General features: G+C 37.7%; 1 protein-coding gene across 4 annotated transcripts in view; it reads left to right on the top strand.

The window, feature by feature from the left end:
• Positions 1–15,000, top strand: part of Agtr1 (angiotensin II receptor type 1) — a 39,318-nt gene that overhangs the window by 6,473 nt on the left and 17,845 nt on the right. The window contains exon 2 of one of the 4 annotated variants that reach the window (XR_002820662.1): positions 7,883–7,894. The exons of 2 other annotated variants lie outside the window; for them this stretch is intronic. The gene's annotated coding sequence lies outside the window, so the exon portion shown is untranslated. Of the gene's footprint in view, positions 1–7,882; positions 7,895–9,593; positions 9,615–15,000 lie in introns of those variants that run through there. One more of the 4 variants, XM_023713057.1, reaches the window with a different exon arrangement.

Raw genomic sequence — 15,000 nt, 5'->3', positions numbered from 1 at the left:
GATCTATGAAGTTCAGATTCCTCCAGGTGGGTGTTGTTTGGATCTGGCTGCTGTGCTCCACTTCTTTCTGCTGCAGGCGTTAGAGTTGAATCCTTTGTGTCACTCTGGCAAGATGTTCTGCTCCTGAATCATCTGAGTGGGTCTTGCCTCTAGCCTCTTTGCAGGGAGTTCTGCTGAAGGGTTCTGTGGTGGGCCTGCACTCTGGGTCAAATGAGGATCCGCGGGCCCCGGGTCGTCTCACTCATTCTCCAGGCCTGCGCTCTGGGTCTGTTCAGGATCCTGCGGCCCCATCATCTCTCATCTATTTACTTTCAATTTGTGTTTCTTCATCTGAGAGATTATGTCTTCATCTCAGATGCCCATTTTTGGATAGGGTCTTTGAATTTGGGAGTTTGATTTTTTTCAATTCTTTATATATTCTAGATAGAAGTCCTTTGAGCAACATGTGACCAGATTTTTCCCACTCTATGGGTTGTCTTTTCACTCTGTTGGTGATTTCTTTTTCTATGAAAAAAACATTTTAATAAGATGAGATCCCAATTGTAGATTTTTTTTTTGAAGTACTTCCCATGCAGTCTGGGTTTTGTTCATGAAATCTCTCCCTACCCCTATGTTTTCAAGAGTCCTGTCTTCTCTGTCTTCTGGTAGATTTAGTGTTTCTGTTTTAATCTTTAGATCCTTGATCCATTTTGACTGTAGTTTAGTGTCTGGTGATAAACATGGATCTAGTTTTGGTGTTCAACATGTGGGAAGCAAATTTTTCCAACACCATTTATTGAAGAGGCTTTCTTTCTTCCAGTGAATATGTTTAGCCCTTGTATCAAAGATAAAGTGGCTGTGTGTGTGTTTGTAGCTGTATCTGCGTCTTCTAATGTTTAAAGCTTTAAATATTTTCAAGCCTTTAAATTTCAAATGAACAAGCAAAACAAACCTCATCCTAGGAAGCTATTTTTTGTTCATTAAGGAACTAATTCTATACCAATTCTACCACTAACTGTTTTGTTTTTGGTTTCCTATAAAATAATCTCTCCAAGATCTCATACCAAAGTCAGGGATATATGAAAATATAAACAGTGTGCGTGGAATAGTCTTTTGAACTCTGGAATATACCTTTAAAATTTTTTACCAACTTACAGATACAGAACTCTGATCTCTTATTGATTTTTAACTATCCCTTGGCAAACAATTTCAAAGCTTGTTTTAGAAGTCCAAAGAGTATTTAGAAATCTATCTACTTCAAAGGGGAAGGTCTGATTAGAACATTTAAAAAAGTTTTAAAACTTAATGACTTAAAATCTATAGACCTGTACCATCCAGTATGGTGGTCACTTGCCATATATGCCTATTTAAATTTAAATATAGATTTATTTTGGTGAAATAGAACTCAATATTTAGCTCTTCAGTGTTAGTAATCACAACTCAAATGGGCAGTACACACATGTGTTCAGTGAACTGTGCAGATTAAGAACATTTATATCCTCATCAAAATTTGTATTTACAAGGGGCCAGGGAGATGGCTCAGTAGAATAAGTGCTTTCCTGGCAAGCGCAAGAGCCTGAGTTCAAACCCTGGTTCAGCACAAAAAGAAAAATTGTATTTACATAATACTGTAAACAAAATTATCAGTAATGCAACAGTGTTCCATTGCTGCTTAGTAAGAAGATCTTATAGTCTTTAACTTAAAATGTTTAAATATTGTTAAAATTCCAATTTTCTCAGTGTTACATTATTGGGGATATACATCTCAGTGGCCTCTTTCTTTTTCCTATTTGCTAAACTATTAAAATATATGGGATAAATAGGACTGGGTGTAAGTTTGGTGGTAGAGCACATTCATAGCGTTTGGGAGGCCCTGCATTCAACTCTCAGAAAACACATACACACAGCCCACACACTGGGCTAACTGTTCTGTGAACTCTTTTAAAATGCAAGATTCAAAAATAAAATAAATTAAATTAAATTAAATGCAAGATTCTTGTGCTGGGGACACAGCTCAGTGGCACAGTGCCTGCCTGACAAGCATGAAGTTGTGAGATCAATTCCTGTTACAAAAACAAAAATCGCATAGACTAAAATGAGAGATTCTTGATTTCTTAAAATTGAGAAAAGAAAGAACTATAGTCATATTGAGCTAAATATTAAATTGTGTGATTGTTGATGTGCTTACAATATTTTTGACATCTCCAAGTAAGCAAAACTTCAGTAAGGTGTTTTCTTCTGTGGCTGGCTCAGCCCGCCCTGGGGACAGTGGCGCCGGGCTCTAACCCCAGTCCCTGTGCTTGCCTAAGCTTTCCTAAGCAGGCACTTTAGACCGCGGAGCTATTCTGATAGTCCCTCATCCGGCCCCTCAGTAAGGTGTTAGTTTTGTTAAAATAATAGATGTGACTTAAAGCTGATTTATTTTTTCAGAAATTCTGAAAGCCAAACAAAATAAGTACTAAAATACTTTTTTATAGAAATGTTCATGATATTACAACTTTGATTTGTTTTATGTATTTATATTACTTATGTATATAAAATGTTATATATTTCTATGTTATAAGTAACTTTTTTCACTTTTAATTAATATAAGCATCCCTGCTATAATATGTTGTTAAAAACATTAGTCATCATTTTTCCAGTAATATAATCCCATTAAAGAAACATCAGTCTTGATTACTTCCCAGTCACTTTTACCTAGCAGTTCAGTTGCGTTTGTTTCCTAGACTGATGCTTAAACAAGGCAAAAACTTACAAACAAAATTCCCTTTGAGTTATTGAAGCATAAGATTTTTAAAAGTTACATAGATAGTTGAGAAAGGGATATAAATATGTGGGCAATATTCCTCTTATACATTTAATAGTACCATTATACCATTTTATATGAAAACATAAATAGCAAAAGTTTGGACCCAGTTTGTAACTTTTAAAAATCAGTCCTAGAATCTCACCAATAGGAAATAAATGAGGAAAACAGCCATTTATGGTTGCTTTAAATGAACAAAAATAAAACTTGTTTTTCTGCTAAACAGGTTACTCTAAATTACCTAGTATTTATAGTTTACTTGTAATAACATCATCCTTTTGCTAAAATACATTCTTTTGCTGGAATAATATAACCAGATATGCTTAACATGTAGCAGACAAAACGAGAGATATTACAAGTTAGATTACTATTTATATTTTTAACAATTAAAGTAGCTCAGAGAATTACTCTAAATTTAGAAGCTGTTTTTCTGGAAGTAAAAACTTTCAACTAGGACCAAAAATACTGTCATCCTCTCTCTTCTACTTATTAGTTGCTCTTTTCAAGAAGACCAAGGAGGCATATAGGAGTAATTTTTTAGATTCCAGAAAGGTCTAGAATATCTTAGAAATGCAAGAATGCAATGCAGATCCAGTAGAAGATAATCAGTTATCTGAATAGACCTTTGATACTTTCCAGAATTTAAATAAATACTAGACTCACTCAGAGAGCCCTAGGAAAACAGGGCATGGTACTGTAAGACCCAAATCCAGGGAGTACAGAAGTATTTCACTTTCCCTGGATGAGACAAGGGGGTACACTTCCTTCTCCCTTGAAGGAGGGTACATTTTTCCCCTTCATTCTGTGTACTCTCTTGTCTCATCCAGGGAAAGTGAAATACTTCTGTACACAGGATGAGCTCCAAAAAGAAAAACAAAATCAAGCAGAGGCTAATTGTTGTCATTGACCAATAGTGTATACCTTGGCTTCTTAGGGCTGCTCCCAATCTAAGGGAGAAACAAGATGGACTTTTTAGGACATCCTTCTCCCTTCAGTGGCATTAGTCTACAGAGCAGGACGGGAGGTGAGAATGAAACAGCTATCTTTCTTAACAGTACAAAGCAAGAAATCTGCTTGGACTAAGTGAAAGCATATCCAACTGGGGTCAATACTAACAGCATCTTGTGATACTTAAGATTACTGTATAACCCTATTGAACTAGACGTATTTTGCTCAGCCCTCAACCATTAATGAGTGCTAAACTTTGTTTCACATATAATGTGTTTATCTATGCACGGCTGAACAACAAGGAATATTGGAAGCGGTCCTGTGGAGAGTACTGGCCCCCAGTGCATTAGTTAGGTTTGGGGCCTTTGGAGTGGGATGGGGCTGCGCCTGGAAGCCTCCCAGGATTAAAATTTAATTAAATAAATAAATTAGATAAAACATACAGTATACAATAAAAATTGAGGCATACAATATGTACAAGTACACACCAATTAGCTGAAAGTTTACACAATGAATACAATCAGAAATGCAAATAAATTCTAAATGTTAATGCATTTTAGAGTTTCTTAAGATAATATGACAAAATCAATAAATATAACACTACATGAAGACTGTAAAGAGATCTGTGTAACTTATTTTATGATTTTTATCTTCTTAGGAAGTTTCAGCATCTCTAACTTCTGTATTTAATCAACTTTTTCTTTCTTAGTTTTTATGGTGTTACCATCCTTCAATCCATATTGACTGTAGAAAAAGATATATATATATATATATATCCATCCCAAAAGAGGGAGTAGTTCTGGACTCTTTAGTAATTTAGTCTAGCAATTAAGACCCTTAAGCTAAATAGAAAAATTCATTTCACAGGAAACTTTTATTCAATATATATAATTAGTTTTAGTTAATTTTATTAATGAAATGTGGCAAATCAATTAGGTTTGTAATAATCAGATGCTGAGGACCCAAGAGGGGCCATTTCTCTCACAAGAGGGGAAGGTGATACACCATTTAATTGGGAAGCAAATGTAATTAGATTTGATCAGTTGAGTATACTTGCCCTGATGTGGAGTCATACATATACCCAAGCATAAGTACACAGTTTTGGAAGAGGTAAAAAACCCAATGTAACTTGGAAGAATGTCTTCTTGACCCTACTGGCCATAGCCAAAGAAGGGCTTTCTGTTCGCAAAGGAAGACAGTTTTGCTCATACTGGAGTATGTTTAAAATTTCTGAGTCAAACCCAAAAGCCACGGGTACTCTATGAAGTCTTCTTGTCACAGTCTCCACCACTCCTACTCCTACCCTTCACACACTTATTTAACAGCCTAGTCTCAGTGAGGTTGCAGCTTACAGCTTTTCTGACCCATGACAACAGATAAGCCCAAAGTTTCTTTCCTTTGGCTCTGAAGTAGGAATATCTGAAAAGCCATGACACTAAGAACGTCTCTGACTTAAGATGATGTTAAACCCAACATATTCCTATTTGGAACTTTGTTTTGCAACAGACTCTGAGGCCCTTCGTTCAGTGAGTACTTTTGAACACTTGCATGCTGAACATTGTCCTCAGCACCAGGCAGAAAGTTGTGAGCAAAGGAGATGAAGGTCCCTGTGTTTACAGTTTTAGTGCACGGATAGAAGAAAACAGTGCCATGAACACAGGATATGTTGAATGACCTGAAGTACATACCAACTGTGTGGAAGCCTAGGACGGGACACTACAGCTTCCAAAGAGTGGCTAGGGAAATCTTCCTTAATGAGAAAAGAATGGCTAGGAGAAGATTGCTGCAGGTAGTGGGAACAGCAAGTGCAAAGGCTTGGAGGTGGTACTGCAAGTGAACCAACAGCCTTTGATTCATCAAGGGAAGAAAATAAAACAAAGGTGACATAAAACATAGGTGGGTAGGGCCTGACAGAAACTAAAGGCATATTTAGAATGCATGTCAGAAAGGGAATCATTGGAATCTAAAACCTAAAGTGCTTAAAAACCTAAAAATGCTTTCAGATATCATGAAATGTTCCTGAAATTATGGATTTTAAAATGTAGTCAGATCCACAGCTCAGCACTTAGTGGCTGGTTCTGTGACAACAACTCTAACTGTAATCGTTAGACACCTGAATTTTTTATCAGTTCCTTCCTCATAGTTATCTCTGGTACACTTCACAGGCACTTTGCCGATACTGCTGATCTGTAATCCTGTGTTCAGGGTCTGAAAGCTGAAGCATTTCAAGCAATACTGAGTTGGAGTTGAACAGTGTTGTCAATAGTCTATGTTTAACGTAAGTTTCTTTCTTCTGAGTTACATACAGCAATATATTTCAGTCCTAGGGATACTGCTGGATGAAAAATAATTTCATATGTTGTCATTCCTTTTAATTTATTATATCTTCAAGTCCATTAAGCAAATTCTCAACAAAACAATACATCTAGAATTGTGTACATATCACCCATTCACATTTAAGTAGGAATAAAATTATTTAATGAAAAATTTCAGGTTAACTCTAAAGGTGTACAGGCAGCATGACTGAGAAAAACAGTTCGGACTTTTATCTTTATCTGTGTTTTCAAAATAATCCCCATGCTTTTTTTTCCTGTCCTGCTATTCTTCAAGATTTTCTAATGAGGATTAGAGAAGAAGTATATTTAACAATCTGTGTGTGCTGCTTGGAAACAGGAAAATGAAGATTAATAGTTTCTCTCCTGCTAATTTGATTTTCTACAGCTCCTCTCCTCCCAGCTTAAAAGAAAAGTTGGTTAGTGTTTCCAACAGATGGGGCCAAGGAGAAGATAGTATCTGTGATGTCATGCATCTACCCAATGGCTACTGCCACAACCTCCATTTAAGGTGTCCCCAAGAGCAAGAGATGAGCAGTGAGCAAGAACAGAACGAAGGAGAAAAAAATGCATCTTCCTTCAAGGGACAAAAACCATAGCGAGGACATTCTCTGCCTAAAGAGGTCTCAAAATTCATGTGATTTCTGATGAAAAGAATACAATTATGCTTCCTTATGTAATAAACTATCATTGTTTTGTCAAATAAATATACAGGAAACTGCCCTAAACTCAAATAGATCAGTAACTGAATATTAAGAGTTAGGAAGCATTAAAATAAACTCTATCAGAAAAATTTACCATAAAAACTTGATTCACTCTTGTGTTTTCCAAGCACACATGTCCTTACCAGTAGCGACAGCTGTTTTATGAAAAACTAGGACTTTGCTAGTTCTTTACATGTAATAACTTATTTGGCTAAGTGTTCCAACCTCTCTAAGCTGTAGAAAGTTTGTGACTTGGACACCTTTCTAACCAACAGTGTCCTGATTTGAATTCAGAAATTATTTAACCTAGATCACAGCTGTACACTTGAGTACTGCACAACAATGGTTTTAAACCCCAGGCTTTATTATATCAAAATACTTTTTCACTAAATTGTGTTCAGAGAACTAGCTGGGAGAACAGAGATAGAAAAGGCATAGATGGCCTTCAGTAGGCTCTGTGTCCCTTCACAGAGCTTTCTGCCCCTGACTTCTTGTCATATTCTCTAGAACTGTTGATGGCATCCCTTTTCTTCTTCCTTAATTTCACAACAGACTCCTAAAGGAGGCTCTGAAAATGCTAATTTGACAGAAAGATGGAGGGTTCAATTCCAAGTGGTTGGCTGGCTCTCTAAAATGAATTATATTCCAAGGAGTCCTTTTCTGGTAGAATTCCAGCTCCTGGGGCTAGTTAATAGTACAACTGTGGCCATTTATTTATAACTATTCAGGAATGCCTTTCCTGGAACTACTCATATTATTGAAAGTATATAAAAGCAGCCTTGCAAAGGGACAAAAGTATTTTGAGAATACACAATACATAACCTTCAACAAGAAGTTTTCTTTTTCTCAGACAAAACATGAAAACTGATTCAAACTGACCTGAACTTCTATGTGGGTGAGTGAGTGCCTCTGATTTCAGGAGACATGTACATACCTCTTTTGTAACACCAATGTTTTCTTGGAAATGGCTGCATAAAGGCCAAACTGCAGAGTCTAGTCCCTCTCCTCAGAATCAGACCTTTCCAGTAGAGTGTCAGTGTCTGGTCACTCCTCTCTTCAGTACTCACCACAAAACATGGCAGTTATAAATTTAAATCCTAATAGTACTGGAGGATGATTTGAGTTCAAAGAATGCCTGTAATTTAATCAGTATTCCTGCCCCAACTTGAAAAAAAATAAAAAGCCAGTTAGTCACAACTTTCTTCAAATTCCTCTCCCACAGATTTTTCTCCTGAAGAAAATACTACGCAACATTTTAGAGAAAAGAAACTTCTCTAAATCGAAAGTTGAAGATAACAAAAGGGTTGAAGGTAGCATTTTAAGCAAGATCATGTTTTTTTCTTTAAATTTCCTAAATTTGAACAGATGCTTAACTTCAATTTTTAACTGCCCTGAAATGATTATCTCTCGCAGTAGTTGGCCTCAAAGAGTCGCAAGTGTAAGTCACCATTCTAATCAGAAAAATAAATGAATAAGATGTCGTCCAAATGGTGTTGCCTTCTAAGAAGAAGCATAAAAATTTCCAATTGGGGAATGAATCATCTTTGAAACTCCTCCAGTTTGTGATCTGGCGTTGAGGGTGAAAGCTTCTTAAGATGGCTCATGAGCACGGTGTCACTCCCCTGAACCCATCTGTTCTCACAGAGACTGAGCCTAAGTTGCCCACATTGCTCCCTAGAGCCAGGGTCAGGACCAGAACCGGCAACTGGCTTCAGTTCCTTGCTTCCCACCATTTCTTTCCTAGTGGTAACCCACTAATCCCTCAGTGCCGAAGATCTTGCTGCTACTGTTTAACTGCTATAACAGTAGCATTTTTTTTTCCTATCAGTGAACATCATGCAAGTATTTAATTACAGGTTTATTCTGATACTGCATGCAAGTAGAAGCCATATTATTTGAATAATAGAAGAGTCGGGAGCTCTGAGAGGGATGTTCCAGACAAAGTAAAGCAGATAGTTTTCTGTCGTAGTTCAGTGAGGAAAATTGCTAATTCATATGCCACCAGCCATAGGCAGAAATACAAGGAGAAATGAAGAAAACTTAACTACTTCAAATAATGTGGTCTGCAGTACAAATTATGGCACTGTGTATTCGTTTCCTTTTGCTGCCGAATTGATAATTTGGATTATGTAGACAAGCAATGCAAGACATTACTAAAATTATTCTTAAATCCCAGCTCAAGATCTCTATAAAACACTAGGCAATTTGCCTGCAAATATACAGAAAAGATATTTTAAAAGGATTGGGATGGGTTATTTTCCCTTCTGTTAAATATTAGCCTTTGAAATGAACCCAGCTGATCTGCCAAATAACACTTGCAAATTATTGTGTTTTAATAAAGTGACAGACTGAGAGGGAAGCCACATTAGACCTGCTTATGCTTGCAGAGGCGTCACAGGCCAGGAACATTATGTAATAATGCCTTTTAAAAGAGGGGCGCCTCTTATCATTACACCTTGCCTGGCAACAAATGTAGCCACTTACTCCAAATGCAGGTGTAATTAGAATCTATGAAATCTAGCATCAGAATCTGAACCCCCGGTGTAGTACTCAGTAAATTATAGCTTTTATGTCTGTGATATTTTCTACCATTTCATTTAAATATGTGAATATATGAATGTGCGATACTTTAGGAGGTGTGCTCCATATGCCATAGGAAGACTTTTATCATTTCTAATAAGGTGCTCCTGTAGATGAAAAAAAAAAAAAAACCTCACTTTCAGGCTTCTGGGAGGCTCAGTGCCTGGGCAGTTGCTGGCAGAGGTCAAACCCCACTGGACAACTCTGTTGAAAATCCCCAAGAGAGCAAGGAGCACAGTGAAAAACCTTGGGACCCAAAGAACAGTAGGTACCACCAGAAAGCATCAGGACTATTAAAATTTAACCAGGCAAGCCCAGATTCATACATTAGTTTACAGAATGCTAGCAGAGCCTTAGAGTAAGCCTGAAAGGACATCAATTTTTAAACTAACATAGTATGACCAATAAAAGACGGGTTTACTTAAAAGGCCTCCTGAAAGTGATAAAACGGCTGTTTCAAGCAAATGGAGAATTCACTCAGTTACGTTATTTTTATTTCTTTTCCACAAGAAAATAAATGCTTTAAATTTTAAAATTAAAAGTGACCTTAAATACATGGGGAGATTATTTTGCATAGGTACTTTGCAGAAAATCAGTTTTATCCCCAGATGTATAGCTAGCTATTGATTTCTGTTCAGGAGCGTGAAGGCACACACAGCCGTCTCCCAGAGCTAGGGGAAGAGCCTCACTGTCTTTCCAAAGGGAAGCGTTCCTATTAGGTTCTTTTCATTTTTTCAAGTGTTGTGGTTTTTATTTCCTGGTATTATGCCTTAAACTAAGAGGTGAAAGTCTCAGCCAGTGAGTTAAGATTTTTAAAAATAGGTAATACAGACCTCTAGTGGTTGAACATCTGAGAGGCACTGTGAGAAAGGCAGGGGTGCAGGAGGGCCCTGCATGTTAGACCGAACAGTTGGTTATTGTCAAAATTCACAGATTCCATAGAAACAAAGAGAGGCTGAAATGTGCTTTGAGAAGGGCTGGAGCAGAAGCACGCTGTATTCTTTCAGATACTAATTCCTCTACAACAAACAAGGACTCTTTGACTAAAGGCCCAGTGATACTTTTTTCCCTATTACATGAATGGAGCTGACAAATATTATGCCATATAAAATGTTTTCTTTTCATTTGCCTTATTTGGGGCTTTTTTTCCCTCCATATTCTAGAATCCCCCGCTGAACACTGGGGTCTCCAGACCTCTGTGGGCCTGTTCTGGCATCAGCCTCTCACCACGGGCAGCCACACTCCAGCGATGTGGACTCGGGTCCCAATGTGAACTCTCCAGGCCACACAATTTGTATACAAGTTTAAGTGGCTACTAACTATCCCTCCGGACCAGTGCGCCTCAGATGTCATCAGACTCAGGAGGTCTGAGGTGAGGCCTGAGATTGCCTGGGTCTGGGATTGGGCTGAAGCTGCTCACTCAGGCCCACTCTGAGAACAGCAAGCGGGCTCTGTAACATCTCACTTTATTTTATTAATTGGTTTTTTTTCATTTTTTTTTTACTGATTTCTTCTTTGTTCTATTTAAATGTAATGACTTGTCTTAAGTCTTAAATTCAAATTCTGAATTTATAAAACATCATAAGGACCCTTTCACTTGACTCTATAAATATCTGTGGGAGCTTCTTATTGAAGTCTTCAAAAGCGGATTTTGTATCTTAAAAATGGGTTCACTGACATTTCCTTAGCTTGATGAGTTCATGATGACTGTGAGAATTATTTCTCTGAGAACTCAACATGATGGGACGCTTGTAGCCACAGTTACATGTGGAACAACCCATCAGGAGAGCGGGTGATACCAGGTTTTGTTCATGTCATGGTGGTGCAGAAACATGACTGGGCCCAAAAACAGCCACATCATCACGTCACGCAGAATTTTAAAAACACAGGCTAAAACGCCAAAGGTCCAAAGACCAGAACAAACATAAGAAAACAATTTTTCAGGTCCAATCTATTATAATTCTATCATCCAAATAAATTCCTATCATAGCATGCCATCACCCGTAATTTTGAAATTCATATTTTAGAACTTATGTCACGGGGTAGTCTTTAAAAGCCTCTTACAAACTTTTAACATCTAGTTTCAAATCAAAAATAATATATTAACAAGCTGTAGCGTGGAGGGAGTACATAAATTATCATCATTGCCCTGCATGAATAGTAATTCACAGGTTTGGCTCAGACACAAGTTAGATGAAATAATTAACTATGTACAGTACTTAACAGTATAAAAGTAATTAATCTAGCTGCCTCACACTGGTTTGGCCTAAATAAACATGCAATAAAAAGTCACGGGATTTCATTATTTTTTTCACTCATGTTACTACATTAGTAACTTAGAATTTTAATGTCAGAAGAATCAGTCCTTTAATGAAACATCTTCTCACTTCAAATGGCAATGTATCGCTTATAAACTGAGTGAATCCCATATATTTATAACTGTGGGCAGATGTTATCAATAGTTTCAAGCATTTTTCCTACTTCACAGTTTACTGAAAATGATTATTTTAAATTAAGGCATAAATGAGAAAAATGAGATTTTCATTACTGGAAAATTACATAGATTCTCTTGATGGTTCTACAGTCCTGTGTTGATGAAGTTTTGGCAAAATATTTCAGACAAATTTGGGTTTTGCTCTTGGGTTCTGGGTAGAAGCAAGTTGCTTGTTGGGCCTGTATACCTCTTACCCACAGGTCCAACAGGAAGGGCAAGGTCATTGGCTGGTAAAAGGTCAACAAATAAGAATAGCATGGCTGAGCAAGAAAGAACAGCTCTGCTTATTCCAGCCAAGGAAAAAAGAGGTTCATTAAGTGTGGTCTTTTTTTCTTTCTTGCAATACCCAGGACTGAACCCAGAGAGCACTGACCCAGGTCCTCAGCTCTCTTCCCATCTGGATAAGATCTCATCAAGTTGCCCAGCTGGCACTTATGATCATCCTCCAAGTAGCCTTCCAAGTAACTGGGATCACAAGTTTGTCCCACCACACTTGGTTTTGGTCCCTTACTGAATAGCTGATTCATTTCTATGAACATTGCTTTGCCTAATCTGATAGATTACAACGTATTTTCCATATAAGATTCTACTGATAATTCATTGTAGCATTATTCCCATATCATGAATGGACAAAGAAGAAGAACCAGCTTAGTAGTTCTTCCAAAATCAAATTGTGGGGAAATGTAAGGTCAAAACTCAAAGCCAGGGACTTCTGCTTCCAGTCCTTATAGAGTAACAAACTGAACTTACCTTCTGTACAAAGCAACTCTAAAAATCTGGATGTAGTGTAGATACGAAACAGTGCTTGCAAGATAGTAGGCATTAGATAACAAAGAGCAGTGATCCCTGAGAAGCAGGAAACAAGAAAGAAGCCCTAAGATTGCCCCAGTTCTCTGTCTGGGGGATACTTCAGCTATGTAGCAGAAGAGCAAGTCCAGGCAGGGTTCCTCACCTCTGTACATTGAGGACATGGATCTGGGAGTCCAAAGAGACTAGAGTTCATGGGACAGAATACCATGAAGGATAGCAATGCTTAAAGAAAGGACCTGGAGATCAGAAAAGGGTCCTCCTCACGTTTTGAGGCATCTGGGTGAATAACTTCCCAAAAGTGATAGAAATAACAAGCCCCAAGGACTGTCTTCAGCCAGAAAGTAATTTCTATTCACTCCAGCCAGAGTAGAAAATATCATAATTCCTAGGTTTTAGGTAGCATATTTTTCCTGTTATCTCAGAACAGGAAAAAAAATCACCCTTAGACTAAATACTACTCTGATTCCAAATAACAAAATATAAAACTTAGATTCAAAAGAATCAAATCTTATTTTTAACTCATCTGCTTCCCGGAACAAATCTAGAGAATTTTTATGGAAAACCTGCCAATGCCTTAAAAAAGTAATAGTCACCATGTTTAACATTGATTACAAAACTAGCAGGCATGTGAAGAAGCAGGTAAGCATTACCCATTTAAAATGAAAAGAAACCCAATAGTGACACAGAGTACAGTTGTTCAACAAGGACATTAAGTGGTTATTATGACAGTATTTTATAGTTTAAGAAGCTAGATGAAAGTTGGAGCATATGAGGTACAAACATAGAAGATACACAAGACTGATGGAACTTCTGGAGATGAAAACTATCCCAGCTCGAAGCTCAAGTGGGACTAGCGCTGCTAAGTAGATATATAACAGGACCAGTGGGTCAGTGTGGTTCTAGGAAATAGCATCATTATTTCATAACTGAGAACATTTGGATGCTGAATGATATTTGTTGAGTAAATGTCAAAATAACATGCAGGAATACCCTCATACCATGGATTCTATGCAGCATTCACCCATGTTAAGTGATCACTTAAATGAAATGTAGCTCTAAGAGACATAACTTTCACCATATAGAAAAATGAGAAAAGAAAAATGAGAAAAGAAAAATAAATTCTTTGCAGAAGTAGTGAAAGGGATGGTGATGGTATGAGGTCCGGGCTGCCCCCTAAGACTTTTCTCAGACTTGAAGCCAAGCTTTTCTCCTGTGTGTGCAGATGGGACAGCCTGAGTATATGACAGGGTAATGGACAAACCTTCATGCCATCCTTTCTCTGTGGTTCCCAGTATCTTTAGCTCCTTGCCATGGAGTGTTATGGAATGTGGAAGAGGAAGAAGAGATGCCTAAATGCTTGAAGTCCACTTCACATGTTTAGTGTCATATAAAGACACTGGTATTGAGTGTACCACATCTGGCTGGGGCTGAGGGCCTGTTTTCTCGATTGTAACCTTAGGTGGCTGGCTAGGGTCCTAGCCACAAACCAACAGCCCAAGACCAACTTTGATGTGACCTGCAGAGTTCTCTTTGATTTCACAGTGCTTCTTACTCATTTGCATTAAAAAAAATTCAAAGTATGATATTTCACATAACACACAAAAATCTCCACTTACCTTAACAAGTCAGCTACACATCCCGCCCCAGCATAATCCCCACATTCGGCTGACACCACAAAGAAAATTCCCTGTGTGCCTCCAAGCAAAGGGCCACTCCCCTACGGACAGTGTGGCCACTTCAGCCATCTCTGTTCAACCGCCCTAAGAATTTGCTCACGTGAACCCTGGAGCACATAATTTCTAGGCACCTTTCTAGCAATAAAATTCTGTGCATCTCTCACTCATTTCAAGGAAGCACAACATTATAGGTTAAAATAGAATTCATTTGATTAATCTTACAGTCAAAATACCATTGATCATAAAATCATCGTATAGGTATACTAAGGCAGAAGGCATATATTTCTTATAAGAAGAGAAGCAAAAAATTCAGTTCATGCATTTCAGAAATTTCTGTGAGTTTCTGATGCATGACAATATAAAGCTATGCTCCAAACATACACTGAAAGGCCAAAAGTTGCAAAGTGACTTTTTGTGTGTGCATGCAGTACTGGGGACTGAGCCAGGCCTTGACGCTGAGCTGCATCTTCATACCTTTTTAAAAATTTTTTGTTTGTTTGTTTGTTTAATTTTGAATCAGGATCTCACTAAGTCAAGTTTTCCCAGGCAGGGCCCAAACTTGCAGTCTTCCTGCCTCATCCTCCTGGAGTGCTGGAATTACAGATATGGACCACCCTAAGTGGTGTAGAATGACTTTTTATGTAAAGTAAACACCTTCATTTTTGTTGCA

The sequence above is a fragment of the Octodon degus genome, unplaced genomic scaffold (assembly GCF_000260255.1).
Source record: "Octodon degus isolate 3935 unplaced genomic scaffold, OctDeg1.0 scaffold00028, whole genome shotgun sequence".
Classification (NCBI taxonomy): Eukaryota; Metazoa; Chordata; class Mammalia; order Rodentia; family Octodontidae; genus Octodon; species Octodon degus.
Note: the sequence above shows the minus strand (reverse complement) of the source record. Positions and strands in the feature narration are given on the sequence as shown.